At 37.6% G+C, this 20742-nt stretch overlaps 1 protein-coding gene across 1 annotated transcript in view; it reads right to left on the reverse strand.

The window, feature by feature from the left end:
- Nucleotides 1-10436, reverse strand: part of LOC131435017 (uncharacterized) — a 425332-nt gene extending 414896 nt beyond the window's left edge. Inside the window, exon 1 of the mRNA XM_058602473.1 lies at nt 9138-10436. The gene's annotated coding sequence lies outside the window, so the exon portion shown is untranslated. The remainder of the gene's footprint in view (nt 1-9137) is intronic.
- Between the last annotated feature and the right edge of the window lie 10306 nt (nt 10437-20742).

Genomic DNA, 20742 nt, shown 5'->3' on the forward strand with positions numbered 1-20742 from the left:
CAATAGTTTGATTCGAATGAAATACAATAACAGTTGAAGACAGACATTTAAATATTGTTTTACTTCATGTTGTACTTAGAATCAGCCAAAAATATTAGTTCGACCACATATAATCAGTGTTGATGATTGCCGATAATTTGGCAGAGAGCGGCTCGATATTTTTCTACATTGTATACAACATCGTCAATCCGGTAGATGATGCTACAAGAACTCGAGTCTCTTAATGAGAGAATCGCACGCAGAAAATCGAACCGATGATTCGACTTGATGATTCTCATATTAAGTTACAATATTTCAAAATCTTTGTGTGGAACATTCACAGACATTTTCATAGACACCACTTATACAAAGGTTAATTGCACATAGTTAGAAAAAGCGGCAATAGCAAAATGATTTTTTCGTTATTATCCACTGCCTGTGTCGAATCGGTTCGCGAAACGAGAGTAAGCGACCGTTTGTTACTTCAAAGAGAATCCCCAACCCGTGATGCTCAGACGGGTCATCGAGAGAAATTCACTCTCGCACTGGTGCAATCTCTATATTAAATGAACCATGCCGTTTTTTTGCTGAGATGATATCCGTCTCTCTTTGATGGCACTGATTTAACCGTGTGAAGATTTGCTAGAGAGCGTTCTTTGATACGATAAAAGCCATCCTTACATATAATACTAATGTCTGAAACAATCGTTAAATTTAAAAAGAGTTAAAACAAACTTTGCTTTAGAGGTTTAGATACTAGTGGTTTCTACCGTAAAGTATTTCTGTTACTTATTTACAGTTTTGTTATATTCACTTGGGGTCATATTCAAATATTTCATCACATACAACAATATTATTTCATCTATTTTGTGACTACTGGAGACCACACACAGTAGATCCGTAACGTTGCCAACAATTATAAACATTTAATCCGAAATGTTGGCAGTTTCGTTAGCTTTACATTGCATTTGACAGGTCATTTTTTAAGCGGGAGGGGGCGGGGGGAGATGGTGTCATCATATTTGCGAGTTTTTCCTCGTTCAACAAAATAAATTCAAATGTTTTGCATGATAAACAGCATCATTCGAACAACGTTTTGAAATTTTTTCGTGGAAAAGTATTGAGAAATAAGTCGGTGAAGAAGTATTTTCGATAACGCTTCTTAAAAATCATGATTTGCGGTGTCCACTGTATCTCAGCGCAGACTAATCAGAAGTGAACAAATGAACGCAGCATAGTTAGAGCAGAAGTTTTTCTAGATCCCAACGTTTCTGTTTTATTTTTTTTTTTAATTTTATCAATTTTTGGTGGTTGTTCAAAGTGAAAACTACGATTTTTCACGAAAAAGTCCGCCATTTTGTAGCTGTTAAACCTCCCCAAAGTAACAAACAACGAAAAGGAAAACGTTGGGGTCTTGTTTTTTATATGTAGAAAGTGTGTGCAAAATTTGAAAAAAATTGGTGCAGTAGTTTTTGAATGACGATGGACACGGACTTTCAAAACCTGCTTTCGAGGAAAACGCGTTTAAAGGTTTTTGTCTATAAAATCAATGGAAACAATTAATTACTCCAGGGAGCCCGTAGGGTCTAACATTTTCAAAAAATCATATTTTTTCTTTTATAATTTATTATAACGAAAGTTTTGAAGTCAATCGAAGTAGAAATCGTGGGCCTGTGCGCCGAGCTCTTGCTTCTTCGCAGAATGAGATAGCCACAGATAAAGGTCCATTACTTCCAGAGTTTCGTTCCAATAGGCATGAAAATTTCACAAAAAATTCTTCAAATGTTTTACTATTAGAAAATATAAAGAAAATAATAAATGATAAATGTGTTAGACCCTATCCGCCCCTTAAGGTGAAATGTAGCGTCGTTAAATGCGCTTCAGTTGAACGAACCGTCACACAAAGCATAACAAGAAAAACCGTCACATAGAAATCAGAACTTTTTTTCAGTGATTGAGCGCAGTAGACTTACCTCTCGTTATGTTGGCTTGTAAAAAAAGACTCATTCATTCGTATTGGTTTTTTGAATCCTTCACACTTTGAATACATATTACTTCAATTGTTATTGTTAGTGATTACTCTTACACTAGAGCTATGAATCATGAGTAATTATGAATGACTAACATGAAGTTATATGTATATGTATTAACTAACTTGCCAACCATGTATATGCCTGAGTTTAGTAGCAAGCATGTAATCTTCTTCAAAAGAACGATTGAAGACAAGAGAACATTCAAGTATTTTCGATATCTTTGCCAGTAGTTCACCAGGCCACATTGTTTGTATCACAGATTATATAAAAGTTATATTTTCCAATATTCTACATAAACGATAATACTTTGCTTGTACTCATTTCATTCAGTAGCCTGTCAAAGTTGAAGTTTTCGTTTGGCTATAAAAATTGCTACAATCTAAAATTATACCTATTATATGATATTATATAGCCAAGCATTATTGCTTCAGCAACATCAATGAATTGAGCTCAACAGAGTTGGACATTTTTAGAATTATAAATGACAGTTACTTAGAAAATTGACGACTTCTTACAATACCCATTTTATTGTATTCAACTCGTTTTCATTTCAACACAAAACCCAACGCTGCATAAATTCACGTCATTGTAATTTTTGCTCACGATATAATGCCACCGAACCCACAGTGTATTTCACACACCACCTCAATACGAAACAGCAGCACGCAAGCAATAAAAAAATGCGGAAAAGTTTATGTAAACTTTTTTAAATTTCGGTTGTTTTGGCTAAAGTTTTATAACTTTGAGTTGCATTTTCAGATTCTTTGTGAAATTCTGCTACAAACACTACTTTTCAGTTCTAAAAACATCCCCGAGGAATGGAACAGTAACCGTTAATACGTTTCAAAAATCAATTACGGCTCGGCAAAGCAACATTTCAAAGTTCTAAGAATACTTAGTTGTGATAAATTTAATTGCGAGAACTTAAGTGTTTTTAGTTTTTCGAAAATCTGTCTAGTTATTGAATAATTGATTAAAAACGCGATGCGCGCATTCCGCTACTTAGGCAAGGGATAAGCACCTTATACAAATTTTTTCACACTCAGCAAAAAATATATGGAATTTCATAATAATCAGTCACGAAAATTATAATTCCAATAAAACGCCTTATTAAATTCATACGAAATTTTTAGGAGCATTGTGTGAAATTTCTATAGCAAACTTAACTTCTCTAATATAACATACTGATAAAAAAGATAGATGATGTGTATATTGCAAAGTCAGAAACATTATAATAGAGATATATTGTTCATATAATTCTTTTGAAATTGTGATTTTTGATGCATCATAAGATTAGTCTCATGATTTTCACTACTTATTTTCCCTGAGTGCACATCACACACTTGTGAGACAGTTCTCAAATGCGAAAGGCACGTCGTGTCGTCGGATGGACAATACTTTGAATATTCAATTTGTAACCATTTTCCCAAACTTCGAAGGAAAAAAAATGGCACAGGCTTATTCATGGTTAATATTATTGAGCATCGCAGTGAAATCGAAGAAAGAAGTGTCCATGAGCGATATACCACAAGTTACCCTAATATTGAACTACCCCATTGGAAACTTAAAATATAAAGTTTACAAGCAACACTGTTCTGGTTGCTGCCAAACAGTTACCATGGAACTAAGAATATCAATAAACATACAGGTTTTACCTCTTTTATATATATTCAAAAAAATAGGTATAGAATTCGCTCAAACTTTAGAAAAATTGTCCGAGGTCCAGACGGCCGAGTGTCATATACCAATCGATTCAGCTCGACGAAATGAGCAAATGTGCGTGTGTGCATGTGTAATTCCGCACGGTAATAGCTATCCAACAAGCCATAGATTGTTAAAATCCGTCCAGTTTTAACGGAGATATCGAATTTTTTGTGTAAACGACTTTTCACCTTATTCCAGTAGTAGGAGTTTTGAGCGCTGTATGACAAAGCAATGCTTGGGAGCTACGTGAAACACGATTTTTTATACTGTTACATACAATTGTTTCTAAGTACCTAAAAGACTGTGGACAGCATCTTTTTTCATGGCATTTTGCCTCGGACCGATTTTAGCACGGTTCGTTTTTGGCAACATAATCGTTCGAATATGCCATAAGTAAACCAGATGATGGCAGCATTTTCAAGTTGAAAGTAATTCCATAATTATTTTGATTTAAACTACCTACAGTAATAAATGCTGGAGGAGCATAACTCCCATATACCATTGGTTAGAAACTCAATTTCATTGTGTAGAAATTGTCCTCCGCGATCAGATCAGGTGTTTAAAATTCTGCATTCCGCTTCAGATCGTAACTTTACGATTCGATTTTTCGAAGAATTTCATTTTGACATTACCAGTTACTGAGGGGTAGTTGGATTTGTGATACAGTTTTTTTTTTTTTTTTTTTGCCCACCACACTCCCCCACACCAAAAAGCTTCAATTTGAAGCCCCCTGGTAGTGGACGCAACTAGTCTCAGCGGAAAAACAAGAAACAAATAGACACTGGCAATAATTATACTAGAAATACAAATTTAATTTTGATTCAAAGTCCGCTGAGATTCTATTTATTCATGGTTTGATGTGCAATTTATTGAAGTGGAATCCCAGTGGAAAAGATTTCCTTTTAAGGGATCCACAATTTAATTACTACGCTATGTTGGAAAGAAAGTACAAATTAAATTAGGTAATTAGTTATTAATATGAAATACTGTTGACGATAAATACATTACATTATAAAACAAAAAACTAAATTAGCTAAATATCTCGTTCAGTCTGTGCTTAAAATGGTACTTTAGTCTAGCCGCAAATGTGGCACGATTGCTTATTCCTCGCATGTCAGGCGGAAGTGCATTATATTTAGTTGGACCAACAAAAAGGATCCGTCTTTGACCAAGGCTTGTAGCTGCTCGAACACGAAACAAATTGTTACTACGGCGTGTTGTTCTAGAATGGGATATAGTTGGGAACTGTAGGTTATGGTGTACTGTGGATTTATACAAATTATCATGGATGAATAGCAACGTTTGGACATCACATAAGTATGTTATTGGTAAAACATTATGGTTTCTGTTAGAGTATAACAATAGACTCGAGAATAGTAAGGGTTTATTGAAAATGATTTTTAGGCATCTGTTCTGTAGAGTTTGGAGTTTCTTCAGATGAGAACTAGCGGCTCGCCCCCACACCGATACCAAGTAGTTGAGCTGTGAATGGATATAAGCAAAATAAAAATTTAACAGCACACGCTGGGGAACAAAGGACTTGACTCTCCATAAAACACCGCAGTACGACGCCACGTGCTTGGCAACAAACTTTATGTGGTGAGCCCAGGTTAATGTGGGGTCGAAATATATGCCCAGATACTTGAAATAGTCAACTTTTTCAATAATATTGTGTCCAAGCTGGGGATGATTATGCGTTGGTATAATTTTCCTTGTGGAACGGAAAATCATATACTTGGTCTTTGTGGCATTTAATGATAATAAGTTCGCATTGAAATATTGATCAAGAGTTCTTAAATCACTTTCCATTGAGTTAATAATAGCATTGATGTCACTGTCAGGATAGAACAGAGCTGTGTCGTCGGCGAATAGTCGTGGAGTTCCTTTAAGATGTAAATTACCTATATCATTAATATATAAAAGAAACAATAGTGGACCAATATTACTTCCTTGTGGAACACCAATGTTTATTGGAGCAAGGTTGCTACTGTCACTTTCGATGGATACAAATTGTTTTCTATTAGTCAAGTAACTACGGATAATTGAATTAGCAATGCCCCTGATCCCATAGCAATCGAGTTTGTCCAAAAGTATACTATGATCTAATGTGTCAAAAGTTTTTTTAAGGTCTAAAAATAATGCACCAACTATATTTTTACTATCGATCTCGCTTATAATTTCGTCAACTAATTCAATTATAGCGGTTTGGGTGCTAGAACCTTGTCTGAAGCCATATTGGAATCTAAAGAGGATATTATGCTTACTTAGGAATTCGATAAGTCTAGTGACTAGAAGTTTTTCAAATATTTTGTTGAATACGGACAATGTAGATATAGGACGGTAATTATTACAATCACAACGGTCACCCGATTTGAACACAGGAATGACTTTAGCCACCTTGAGGCAATCAGGGTAGTAACCGGTCTGAATAATTACGTTAAAGCACTGAGAGAGTATTTTTGCGAATGCAAATGAATTATGTTTTAGTACACTGACAGAGACGTTATCAGGGCCGTTACTCTTCTTATTATCCAAACCTTGTATTAACAGTATCACTTCATTTACAGATGAAGGACGTAGAAAAATAGAATCACAAACACGACGAACGTTACTTATTGGACAAAAAGATGAGTTTACAGGAATAGCTTTAGCTAATTCGTTACCGATATTTGAAAAGAATTTGTTGAAAATATCACAAACTTCCTTGTTGTCATTAATGTTGTTGCCCCTGTCGATCAAGCGTATCTTATCCTTTTCTTTTGTTATTCCGAACGTAGATTTAAGATTTGTCCAAAATTTCGAATGAGGTACGTTAATGAGAAGGTTTTCGAAATAATTTTTTTTATTCGCCTTTTTCATGGAGTCGACCTTTTTAGATATATGTGATAGCATTTGTTTGAGATGCTGATCGTGGGGGCTTGCCTTCACGGAACGACCGAAATTAGCTCTGCGCCTAATTCGTATTACTGTTTTTGAATTAGTTGATTTTAACAACAAAATTTCCAAAATAACTATAAAATTAGTTAAAATTGAGATTTTATTTGCTGAAAAAAACTCTTATTTTTAGAGAATGTGTTTAGTTGGCGAATATTCTGGACACAAACCAGCAATATCTCAATCCAACACGAAATTCTCATTGACAACTAATTTTGTTTTTAAAATCAGAAAATTTGTTTCTATTTATCTATCACCAGTTTATTAGCCACAAAATTCATGAGAAGTGTCAAAACAAAACAATCCAATAAAAAGCTAAAAGGGACAGTCTTGTTGAAACAGCTTGCAAATTGTTTAGATGTTTTACGCATGTGTTACGATATATCCATATATAAATTTCTAAACCGGTATGTAAAAATGACGTAAACTGTTAGTGCAAAGTGTTTTTACGCGGAACAGTGAATTGAGTTTCGAATGTTGCACTCTAATTGTATATGTCAAATGATGTTTTTGTATCTTCCAACCTTCCGGGCTACGCCGTCCGGTGTATTACTTGTATTCGGTTTTTATTTTCCGAGTGCTCAAAGTTTTCAGTGAGAGAGTCGATTTCGCGCAGTCGAATGAAGAAAACAGCGATTTAGAAGAAAAATGTTCAAAAAGAAGTTTATGTTTCGCTTATGTCTTTTTCTCCAATACAACATCGTATTTATACCTGCCAATATAGAAAAGACAACCGCGACTGAAATTTTTTTTCGGTAGTAGTGTGCCATCTAGTGGCTAGTAGTCATCACGGTGCGTTATTTCAGCGACAAAGCGCCATATAGCTGCAAATTGCAGAAACCAATTCAACCATTTATGTTGGTTGAAAACAACGTTTTATTTCTCTAATTCAACTAAAAAATTAGTTGAATGGATATGAAGTGTGCCTTAGCTAAGAAATGACAATTGGTGAATTCAACTAAAAAAATAGCCATTTCAATAAATATTTTATTATTATCAAGGAAATTAGAATTAAAAAATCTAAATTAGCAAAAGTAAGATTTTTTTAGTTGTCTCAAAAAATAACTAACTAAAATCAGAAAATCAACAAATTTTTTCGCCAAAATGCTGATATCGGTCTTTCCGTGTTGATACGTTTGAGGTAATTGCTTTTTATTTTCACTAGTGTCCATAAATCAAAGCTCATCCATGGGCAATGATTACCTTTCACTGTGACTGTTTTAGTTATTATTCTTGTATGTTGTTCGAGTAGAGAGTTATATACGAAAACTATAGATTGAAGAACTGTTTCAGCGTCCTCAATGACATCAATACTATTAATAAAATTGGAAAAATCAAGATTTACCTGACGATAGTTAATTATTTTTTTCGTTAACGTCATAGGTTCTTTATCAGCCAGTATTTTGAAAGTTGTTAAGATTTGAGAGTGGTCGCTTAGTTCATTAAATATTGTGTCGTTGCGAATACGATTAACGTCGTCAAGTTTACAAATAATATGGTCAAGTATATTGTCGCTAATTGGTCTTGTAGTAAAACAATTTGTACACGAAAAGTCATATGATTCTAGCAGAGCCTTATATCTTGTCACAATATTGTTATGAATGAGATTTATAGGAACATTTATATCACCTACAATAAAACACGTATGCTTCGGTTGAATTGAACACATCAAGCTTTCTAGGTAAACGGAAAATTCGTTAAAATCAAAGCTAGGGGGACGATACACACCATGAATATTATAAAAATGTCCTTTAATACAAAGCTCGATGTTTATATGGTGAAATCCATCGGACGTGTAATTCTTAATCAGTCTATGTTCAATATCTTGTTTGACATATATTGCTAGGCCTCCACTAGAATGTTCTCTACAAGCATAAAAGGCTTTATAATGCGGTATTTTATAGAGAGCACAATTTTCATTTTTCAACCATGAAAAACGAGTGGCAGGTCGTGTCGTCGATCGAAGTGTGCTGGGGTCTGCTAGCACATGATAAAATAAATAAACATGCTTTGATTCAATGTAGAACTAGATCAAATTGTTGGACGAAAACAAGCACGGGTTTCTACTGTTAATTGGCTAACCAAAGCGAAAACATGGTTTTTCTTTCCGGCTTTTTATTTATGGTTTTCAGTTTGGGGTGCAACATTCTTTTTGACAGTTTGATAGTTATTCACGCAGAATCGTTGAAAATTCAACAAGACGTCTAATTTGAACTCGGATTCTTTTCTGACAGTACTGTTTCTATGGAGATCGCCCTGACGTTGAACTAAGTTGCCTTAGGAGCATGTAAACAGTTCTACCAATAAAAGTTGAAGTTAGCAGTGACGATGAAAACCTAATTGCAACATTACTGAATGCTGTCAATTGAATTTTAGATGATATTCATTTTTCTCTGTCATATTGCGAACTTTACCGTACTAGGTAAGTACACTTTTTCTTCCCAATGCGAAACGATAGAAAACTAACAAACGAAGCAAAATTATTACCTGTTCAAAATTACTTCAGCATCTTCCTTCCAGTTGTAGGAAAACCAAGTCCCGTTTTGTATAAGTCGGTAGCACACACGTAGCACACAGCACAACACCTGACGAGCGAACACTTCCGATCCGACCGAAATCCTTAGCATTCACTTCACAATTTTTCACATTATTTTTTCCATTTCACTACTCGTTTGAGTCGAGCTTCAATGAGCACATATTTTACACGAAATTGATTTTCTCCAATTGTAGCACTTTTCCTACTTTTTTTATTTGCTCTTACTCTTCTTTGAAGAAGAATCAAACGACCGACTGCCCCCACCCTCTAAGCACCGAGAGGAAAAAGTTGAAATCACTTCGTTTTGCTGTGCATATTTTTGATAGCAGCAATCAATAGCGGAAGTACGGTGTTCAGAACGGCACAGGGGGGATAATGCTGAGTGTGTGTGGGTGTGTGTGTTACCAACACAACGTCAGTGGCGAGTGCATCAGCCCCGCAAGCGAGCGTAAAAAAATGGGTGACCGGGTGGTTTATTTCAGCTGTTTTCGTTTGCTGACATTCGGAATGGGTCCGTTTTCGAACCGGTGGTCCGTCTAGCAGCTGACCGAAATAAAAAACTATCCACTCACACAACTCACGTGGTACCGAGCTGCATCACTTGTGTAACGTTTTCTAGTCAGTCGACAGGAGAATTTCGAACAAAGCTTTACAAAAGGGCTGCTTCCGTTGAAAAGGGCCACGACAATGCAAGGAACAGAACGACCGAGAAGCAGCAGAGACGTCTAAAGTACATAGATGTGTGCTTTATCCTTGGGCTTTTCCGACTGACTCATTCCATTCGTCCTGCCAGGCCAGACCAGGCCACTCACTTCTCTGCTCCGGTGAGCCGTTTTTCGATCGATGATTGTCTTTGTTCGCCCATCCGTTCGCCGTCGGTAGCTTCCCCAATAGTTTTGGATCGCTTTTCACTTCACCTGATGGTTATTCACACGCACCCTTTTTTTGTTTTAAATTTCACCGACAGGATTTTCTCACCGATTACAGTATTCGTGTAACGCGAGTAACGTGAGACGGAGGCCTGTAAATAAACACAACCACACCGATAGACACCTGATTGTTTGCCCGTTCAGCAGTTCCGCAAATCCCTAATGCAAACAGGATACAGCCTTTCCCCGACCAGCAGAGCTTCCGACTTTATTTAACAACCTTTCACTGACTGCCTTCAGCATTCTGTTTACCTCGGTTCGTTGGTCGTTTGGTTTTTCTTTTTCCTTTTTCTCTTTCCCCGAGACCTAAACTGCACAAAACTCCGAACGCGACTGGAGATTTTTCATCCTTATCGGCACCTTTTTAAGGACCTGCCGGTCGTCCCGTAGCTTCCGTTCGCTCACCGCTGAGCGCGATTCTCCGGAGCACTTTTCCGAGCTACCACGTGAAGGAAAGCTCGCTCTGTTTACGTCCTCGTCAGCTTCGGCTGGACCAGTCGGAACGAAACACATGGCGTACCGAGCGTATTTATCGTCGGTTCTCGATGGTTTCTCCGGTGTTTCTATACATAAACATAGCGGCCGGAACCTGTGTGTCCTGTTTCCTGCTGCACCCATTCATGAGCCGGAGCCGATCATCACAAAACGACCAACAGAGTATGTACGAGTGAAGTTCTTCTTGTTTTATTTCGTGTGCTGCGAAGTGAGTTCCATTCCAAAATCAATACATTTCAGTTCGTTTCGTTGAAAACCCAACTGATATGTCATCATGATTGTTGCAATTAAATATTGATATTCTCCTCATACTAGATAATACGATGCGGTTAGGGATGTCACTTTAAACCGATTCTCAAGCTCGGCATGATGGAATGCCGAATTAGATCGACAACAGGAAATTTTTCTGATTGTTCAATTATCTAAAGACTATCCAAGAAAGTATAGCATCTGATAATTTTTATGAGTGCGTGATGATCGTTATCCCAAGGAACAGTTTCAATTTTAGTAAACACTTGTAGCAATCTCGAGTCTTACATAATAAAATCTAGATGCATAATTTACATCACGTAACATCACCATCATCGGCCACGGAAGGCCGCTCTAGTCTATGACCAGTATGCGGGCCGGCCACCCATCGGGTATTCGTAGTCAGGGGGTGTTTCCCGCGGACCAACAAATACCAAAAGTTGCGGCCAACATCAACGTCATCTGGAACAAAGATAAACTCAAGATTACAGTGTCCCATACAGTTCCTTAAAAAAATGTTGGCTCAGTAACCGTGAACCAGTGAACTTATGTCGTTTTCGCTTGATGCCAAACCTAACCCAGTTTCCACCCTAACTGCTGTCAAACCGTTTGTTTCAAGCTAGTTTTAACGTTGTTGAACTGAAAATCGAGTCAGTTTCGAACCTGAATTTTATAAATACTGTCCCAGAACGTATGGACGCACTTTGATTTCGCTGTAAATAATTCACAAGTGTTAGATATTCAAATTTTATTCGATTTACTGATAATATTAGACTACAACAACAGAATATTATTCTCAACATTTGCTATTTAGCCATTGTAGACTAGAGATAGGTAAAACAGTTCATTTCAAAGAACCGTTCAGTGATGCAGAGTTCTGTTGAAAGAACTAGTTCTCCAGAGCCGTTCGTTCGTTCTATTCATAGTTGGTTTGTTTGTTCAAAGACTAAACGAGAACTCACTTTTGTAGGCTTTAAGCGAGGAAAAAAAGGTCCCTCGAAATAGAACTGACGTTTCGTGCCAATACTTTCTTTTTAGTACCGTTCTCGAAAAAAGTTTGAGGGACCAAAATCCCTCGACTTTGAACTGAGGAACGAACGAATTGCCCATCTCTATTGTAGACTAGCTGGCGCACCTTCTTGTGAACGTTCCTCATTAAATTCCGACTTCTTGGCGACAAGTTTTGACACTTTTTTCCAATCTTTTTCGAACTGTTGAATGGTTTCGGCTGCCGAGACAAGTTTCCTAAGATGTGCCTTCGTTAATGCCCAAAATTCCTCAATTGGTCGAAGTTGTGGGCAATTTGGTGGATTCATGTCTTCTGGGATGAAAGTGACATTTTTGGTAGTATACCATTCTACCGTTGATTTAGAGTAGTGGCAAGAAGCAAGATCTGCCAGAAGACAACAGGATCCTTGTGGCTTCGAATCATGGGTAGAAGTCGTTTTTGTAATCATTCCTTGATGTTTATTTCGCTGTTCATTGAAGCAGTGGTGATGAAGGGTTTCGAAATCTTACCGCAGCTACAAATTGCTTGCCAGATCATAGCTTTCTTACCAAATTTTTCGACTTCAATCGATGTCTCGGGCTGGTGTAACACTTGCCCTTCTCGCACCGTATAATATTGTGGTTCCGGCAAGGATTTGTAATCGAGTTTCCTGTAGGTTTCGTCGTCCATGATTATGCAGTTTAAATTTCCAGCAAGAATCGTATTGTACAGCTTTCAAGCCCTCGGCCTGATCGATGCTTCTTGTTTCGGACTACGTTTTGGTTGTTTCTGCTTCTTATAGGGTCGAAGATTCAAACGTTCTTCAGCACGAAGAACATTTGACTTCGACGTGCCCACTTTTTTGGCCACATCCCGAACTGAAACCTCCTTCTTTTGCTCGAACGCCTTCAGTATACGTTTATCCAACTAAGTGTTAACAGGACCTTTTTTCGACCCGTTTTCGGTTTATCCTCAAAGATGTTATCCTCACCGAACTTCCTGATTGCATTTCGCACGGCTTTTTCACTTACTCCTTCCATTTTTGCTATCTTTCTCAGTGACAGTCCGCGTTCTGTGCACCATTTGTACACAATTTTTCGACATTGTTCGTGAAGAGGGTCTTCAAGAACACTGGTAAGGCAGCTGGGAACATGCAGGAGTTCAACAAAATTTTGGCTCAAGCGTCCAAAAAATGCGATTCAACACTTGTCCGGAACTTGATGAAAAGCGTTCGATCAAAAGTTTGAAAATTCGTGAAGGAATAACTTAAATTTCATTCGGTTTTCATTAGACTCAAGTTTAACCTCGTACAATAAAGGATCAATTTTTAGTTTGAATAAAATATCTTTTTTATCATAATTTGAGAGAAAAATTTGTGGATAGCTTCTTTTCGATACACTCCTTACAAAACAGATGTCTCAGAATCATCTTCAATAAACATGACAATCTCTTAGAAAATTAGTTAAATTATGCTGTGAAAATTTCATCGACTTTAGCGATCGGGAAAGTTTTTTTTTCTGAAGAAAGAATTGCATAGCTGAAAACCCCGTCTTTCAACTTGTTCCTTGAATATCTCGCCTTCAAAGGCCTGCATCAAACATCTATCCTGATAATGTCTAGATAATTTAATTCAGATGCGATTAGTGCATAAAAAAATATATGTTGTAGCGATAAAAATGAAGTGAATGTTATTTTTGTGAAGGTAAGTCGATTTCTATAGCGGCGCAGTTTTTTCTGCTTCAGTTTCTTGGTCACCGTTTCTGAGAAAATCAGATTTGAAGCGTGAAAATAGCCCTCTAAAGCACCCTAAAACACATTGGCCTCAGCCCTTAATATCATTTGCTATTAACCTTTTAACTTTGAAGTTCGTTTCTGCATTCGCTTCTGTCCTTACTTTCTGCACCTGGTTCCTGCAGTTTCTGAACTTTTGCTCTTGTAATAATAATAATAATAATAATCAGGCGTGTACATAGGGGGTGTTTTATCGGTTCAAACCTCCTCCGAAACTCAAAAAATATTATATTACTAGCGGACCCCTGCACACTTCATAGCGCAATAATAAAATTTAGAAAATCTTTAATCTGATTTAACGAACGCGAACGAGGGGCTGGGGTCCACTAGGAGATTGATAGTACCTATTAGCTCTCTCCGGACTGTACCAGCCTAGATGCCGTGTGGAATCCGGCGGAAAAAAATGAACCAAGAATAGATCCACTGGGTTCCTGCTTCCATGTCGTGAAAGGCGACAATTGCAGGAGTTTCTTTTTCCTTTCAGTTATCAGATATTTTCAATGTTTTACTTCTGATTACTCTATTTTACTAAATCATCTCTTTATTCAACCTATCAATTTCCGTCTAGCTTCGTAGAAAAGTTTTATTAGGAATGATTTCTTCTTCCATGTTATTGATTGTCTTTCAGGATTATAAAATGAATAATAAAAATCAACCATCGCGCAAATCCGTTTATATTACAAAGTTAATAACAGAGATGACATGTATCGGTATATTGAATACATAGTAAAAAACGTGTTTAATCCACCTAGCAGTGAGATGATACCTATTTTTATCAATCCGCATGTGTTTTTTGCATGAATATTCTTCGGTGTTTAAGTTTTCATGACATTATTTTAATGACCCTCGTTTTAAGCGACAATTTGAGATTTTAATCACCCATTACTCTGTAATGTCGAAACTGCAAATCGAATCGAATTTGAATCTAGAAGTGTGATAATCGATTAAACATGCCATGATATGTAAGTTCCACTCTAGAGTTTACGGTAATTTAAGGTACTTCCAGAGCCGGTATTCAGGAACCAGCATAACCCAAACCGATTCGTATGGCCATATGACGAATAAATTACAACAGTTTTGAGTTCAACTTTAAAGCTTTTCGGGATTGTCATCTTCTATATCGGTTTGAATTTTAAAAATTCATCATCATGTAATTCGAGAACCGGAAGTCATAATTGGATAAAATAATTAATTTTTTGTATATAAGTTTGTTTTAATTAAAATTTTTGTTTCTGAAATTTGATTAGGCTTTTTTTGAGAAAACGATTGAGCTTTGAGAAACGATTTTATACTGGAACCGGAATTCTAAAAGCGGTATGGCCGAAGTCAGATAAATTCACCTGAGTAGCTGTACACTTTACATTTGTTTCAAAACATTTGAAAATCAGTTAAGACATCTTTGAGAGATCATAGCACGAATTAAATTTTTAGGTGCCTTCTGATCGACAACTGAATACCACTAAAACTGAAAAAAGTTAATTTTTTTATCGACTATCCAAATCTGCTAACCCGATAAACCTGATTAAATTATGTGGAATAGACATTTTTATACAATCCCCGAAACCGGAAGTTGGATCTGACTGAAAAGCAAGATGTTTTATAGAACTTTGAAACTTTTCATTTGAATCTTAGATGATTCTTAGATTTCATTTGCATCTTAGATCGGTTCAGCCATCTTCAAGAAAAATGAGTTACACAATTTTGATTTCGTTTCACATATCATCCTGTAGTTCCGAAACCAGAGGTCGGAACCAAACATAATGCAGGAACTTTGTTTGGGAGCATACGACTTTTCGTATGAATCTGAATTTGTAGAAAAGAAATTTTCCGAGAAAATTAATTGAAGTTATTTGTCACACACGCATTTGCTGATCTCGACGAACTGATTCGAATGGTATATGGATGTTATGTTGTTCCAGCATTTATTGCTGTAAGTAGTTCAAAACAAAATAATTTAAAAAAATTCTGCCATCATCTGGTTTATATATGTCATATTCGAACGATTATGTTGCCAAAAACGAGCCGTGCCAAAATCGGTCCGAGGCTAAATGTCATGAAAAAGAATGCTGTACACAATCCTTTTGGTTCTTAGAAACAATTGTATGTAACAGTATAAAAAATCGTGTTTTCCGTTGCTCCCAAGCATTTCTTTGTCATACAGCGCTCAAAACTCCTACTGCTGGAATAGGGGGAAAAGTCGCTTACAGAAAAATTTCGATATCTCTTCCTGTACTTTCTGTGCTTGTTTCAGAATTTGTTCCTGTACGTTCTATACCTGCTCCAGTATTTTCTGTATTTGGTCCTGTAACTTTTGTACTTATATCTGTACCATCTGTTCATTCTGTACTTTTTTCTGCACTCAATTATGCTAGTGCTTCCTTTACTTGTTTACCTCATTTCTGTACTTGGTTTTGTACTTTCTGCACTTGTTCCTGTACCTTCTTTATTTTTACCTGAACTTAGCTTCTGTACATGTTCCCTTTATTTCTGTACCTGTAGCTGTCCCGGGGAATTTCTCACTGCTCGAAAATTATCTTTGTATGGAAATTATTTCGAATACTCTTAAATTAGAATAATCGAGCGACCCTCATGATTGCTCGAGATTAGTGAAGTAGAATGTTTTTTACCTGCTCTTAAAAGTCCCAAATGATTCAAGCAAAATACAACAAAATCAGATTGACGGTTTATGAGCAAGAGAGTGAATCATTCCAATAGGTAAAACATGTCGATGAGTTCCAAATCTCGGTTCAATCGATGTAATTTAAAAACAGGAGGCAAACGGGATGGTTCGAGTAGATTGGACGAAACTGTTCATAGCTACTCAAATATTTGAAGCAATTGACGAAATTTTTATGGTCGTTTCGAGAAAAATTTACACAAAATCCCGTCCAAAAAATCCTTCAAAGGTATAGCACGTGAAATGCTTATGAAAAATTTAAGCCGAAAAAAAACAGAAAACATCCTTCTAATTCGAATGGAATCGTTCCAAAAAGTAGAGAGCCGAACAATTTTGGGGTTTGATTTAACGGTCTTAATTTGAAGTGACAGATGAGGTGTGCTAATCCTGTTGTCTCAGTGCATTGTGAAAGCAATAATTACATCTATCATGAAGATACAATTTTGAAATTTTAGGAAAACAACGAATCGTAAAAAACCGTTAATCACTTTCTTTTCTTATAGTCGTTTTACAATTTGACTTCACGATATTGAACCCAAATTTATATATCGGAAAATGGAAACCTGTATGCTGTTCGTTTGGCGCCCTTACTTAATTGAACATGTGATTCGAAATAAAGAAACACGTGAATCAAGTAGGCTCAGTGAAATTTTTGCACAAATCAGCTCGTTTGGCGCCAAACGATTTTATTAATAATCTAGTATTCATATTTTGCTCTCCAGCGGGCAGCAACATTGCATAACTCGATACGCGCCAAACAATCATCGGAGATCTAGCATGCACTGAGTGGAAAATTTCCAATTCTAAACGAACCAATTTTCTAGTTTTTCTCTACTTTCCCGAAGGATTTTCCTTATGTACTATAGCCTAAAACCTCCGCATAAACGTCATGATTCGGCTGCTCGGCCATCCATGGAAGTTGACCATCAATGTCAACTTCCCTCTCTGAGCAGCCTAGATAGCCGTGTAGTGTCGGTAGCGGTTTCCCAACTGGCTAAGAATAACGCTACGGTCCACCTGTACCGGTGATATAAGTCCACCAAACAGGTAAGCCGTGTGGCATCCGGCGGAATTATTTGGAAAATTGTTAAACCCAGTCTTTCTTGCCTTCAACAAGACCGGTATGACTAATCCACGTGAAATGCCTCGAGCATGCATACTTGCAAATAGTGCTCTCGATGTTTCTCTCATATCGGAGGACACAACTCGGGATATTTGTACTGTCACAGTTGGTATGACTATTGATGGCATAGACAGAAAATATGTCTATTGTTCGGCATATTTGCCGCATAACCAACCTTCGCCAAGCGATGACTTCAAAAAAGGTTGTATCATACTGCTGCAAGAGTGATTTACAGCTTGTAATCGGCAGTGACATAAATGCTCACCATATCATTTGGGGCAGCACAGATATAAATTCGAGAGGCTCTGATATGATGGAATTTGTGAGCAGTACAAACCTGCACATAGTCAATGCAGGAAGCCGTCCAACTTTTGCGAGAGCTGGAAGAGAGGAGGTTTTGGACGTAACTCTCTGCTCTGATAGAATTGCGCATGAGTTGGTGAATTGGCTCGTCTCCGATGAGCTCGAACCTTCGTTGTCTGATCATAAGTACATATTCTTTGATCATTCAAACGTTAAATTTGATATTATCACATATCGTAATCCCAAATCTCCAGACTGGAACCTCTATGAAGAGGGCTTGGCGACTAGATTTTACGGGTACCAACCAACAATTGAAACCCCAATTGATTTGAAAAAAAATGTTGTCGACGAGACAAATTCACTCATAGTTGCAGCATATGAAGAGGCTTGTCCACTTCGGATTGTAGGAGCTACTAGAGGAACTCCTTGGTGGAATGCTGAACTTGCTAGACTAAGGAAACTATGCAGAAGAGCTTCCGCTACATGGAATGCAACATGCTTACCAGCGTGGAAAGTCCACTACAACCCTGTTACATGATGTTGTGTACAACATTGAAAAAGCTTTCTCACAAAAGCAATCTTGCTTGGGAGTTTTCCTAGATATTGAAGGTGCCTTTGATAACGTGTCTTTCAATTCAATTCTGGAAGCAGCCCGTGGTCATGGCATACCTTCAAGTATCACAAATTGGATACACGCAATGCTTAGCAATCGACTTCTTTGTTCATCGCTTCGGCAAGCAGAGATTAGAAAACTGAGTGTTTGTGGGTGTCCTCAAGGTGGTGTACTATCCCCACTTTTATGGAACCTAGTCGCTGATGGTTTGTTAAGGAAACTTAATAACCTTGGATTTCCGACTTATGGTTTTGCCGACGATTATCATATATTGATGACCGGTATAAGCATTAACACTCTCTTTGATTTAATGTAACAAGCCCTGCGATCTGTTGAACAATGGTGTTGTCAGGTTGGATTATCTGTAAATCCTTGCAAAACATCAATGGTGCTTTTCACTCATCGTAGGATAATCACAGGAGCTCGTCCGTTGCAGTTCTTTGGTTCAGAGGTCACTGTGGTCGATCAAGTTAAATACGTCGGGGTTATTCTTGACTCAAAACTGAATTGGTCTGCTCACATTGATTTCAGGATTGAAAGAGCTTGCATGGCTTTCGGCCAATGCAGACGAGCTTTTGGAAAATCATGGGGACTCAAACCCAGATATATTCATTGGATCTACACAACTATTGTTAGACCAATTTTAGCATATGGATGTCTTGTATGGTGGCAGAAAGGAGAAGTCGCGACAGTTCAGTCAAAGCTAAATCATCTCCAAAGGATGGTCCTAATGGCGATGACAGGAGCATTCACGACAACTCCTAATGCTGCTCTAGAGGCGCTACTGTGTATTAAACCACTACATGTGTTCCTAAAACAAGAAGCATTATCTTGTGCATACCGTCTTAGGGTTACAGGGCTTTGGAACAGTAACCCATTAGATTATGCTACCAGTCACACTCGATTGTGGTCTCAAATGGTTACGTGGGATGAGTATTTACTCGCTCCTAGTGACCTAACTCTCACATGCAGTTTTCCTTTTAAAACATTCAATGTGAGCTATCCTCTTCGTTAGAAATGGTTGTCTGATTGTCTGGAACGACAACTTGATGAACACATAGTTTGTTATACGGACGGTTCTCTGTTGAATGGTCGTGCTGGTGCTGGTGTCTACTGTAGTGAAATTAAGCTGGAGCAGTCTCATTCACTTGGTAGATACTGTACTGTGTTCCAAGTAGAAATCTACGCAATTCTGTGTGGAGTACAATCGGCACTTCAGCAGAGGATCTGTGGTAAACGTATTTATTTTTGTTCCGACAGTCAGGCAGCCTTGAAAGCACTCAGTTCGAATGACTCACGGTCGAATCTAGTGATCGCATGTCGAACTCAAATTGAAGACCTCAGCATTTCAAATGCTGTTTACTTCGTATGGGTACCCGACCATTCTGGTATTACTGGAAATGAATGGGCTGATGAGTTGGCTAGAGCTGGTGCAACGAATGATTTCGTTGGTCCTGAACCAGCTTTACCACTTTCAACTAGTTGGATAAAGCACAAGATACGTTCTTGGGCTGCATCCAAACATGCCAGCTACTGGCGCAGATTGCAAACTTGCGCTCAGACAAAAGCATTTCTATCAGATTTAAATCTAAAAATGTCAAAGTGTCTACTGCATTTTACCAAGTATCATTGAAGTATTCTGGTCAGAGCTCTGACTGGACATTGCAAACTCAATTATCACATGGCTACTATTCAACGTGCTGAGTATTATTCGTGTGATTTGTGTGAATGCGATTATGGTACTTCATATCATCTGATATGTAACTGTCCCGCATTGACGCAGCTACGTATCCGGGTTTTTGGTTCTCCATACATGGTTGAGTTTGTGTTTGCGGAGCTAAAATTGAAGGATATTCTCTCGTTTCTCACCCAATGTGGTAAGGAGCTATAGTCGGAAGGGTTCATCGCTCTTCCTGGAGTGAATGAATCCCTTCTGTATTCACCTTAAATAGGGTTTAGCAGATTGTTTGGCATCCTTTAGGGGGTACCGAATTTACTTCTGCTCGTACATACTGCGAATCGTTCTGCATTCTTCCGGGAGTGCAGAATGGTGTCGCTTTTGTAAGATCTCTAAATCCTCTCGGGGGTTGGAGGTTTTATTAACAGCCGACTGTTCGGGACCTCGTAGAGGTTCAGAATTTACTTCTGCTTCCACTAAATGTGATTCTCAGCAGATTGTTCAGCATCCCTCAGGGGTGCAGAATTTACTTCTGCTTTTATGTGTTTTTGTGTCGTCAATTTTTCCCATCCTCCTAGTCCAGCCCTTACCATTTCCTTTCAATCCTTCCCTCTTATATATCGGGAAAATGATGCTAAAAACAAATTGATGGCAAGGCACAAATCTCCAAATATAAAGGGGAACGTGCCATTTGAGCCAATTTGTTCTGA

This window comes from Malaya genurostris, chromosome 3 (genome assembly GCF_030247185.1).
Source record: "Malaya genurostris strain Urasoe2022 chromosome 3, Malgen_1.1, whole genome shotgun sequence".
Classification (NCBI taxonomy): domain Eukaryota; kingdom Metazoa; phylum Arthropoda; class Insecta; order Diptera; family Culicidae; genus Malaya; species Malaya genurostris.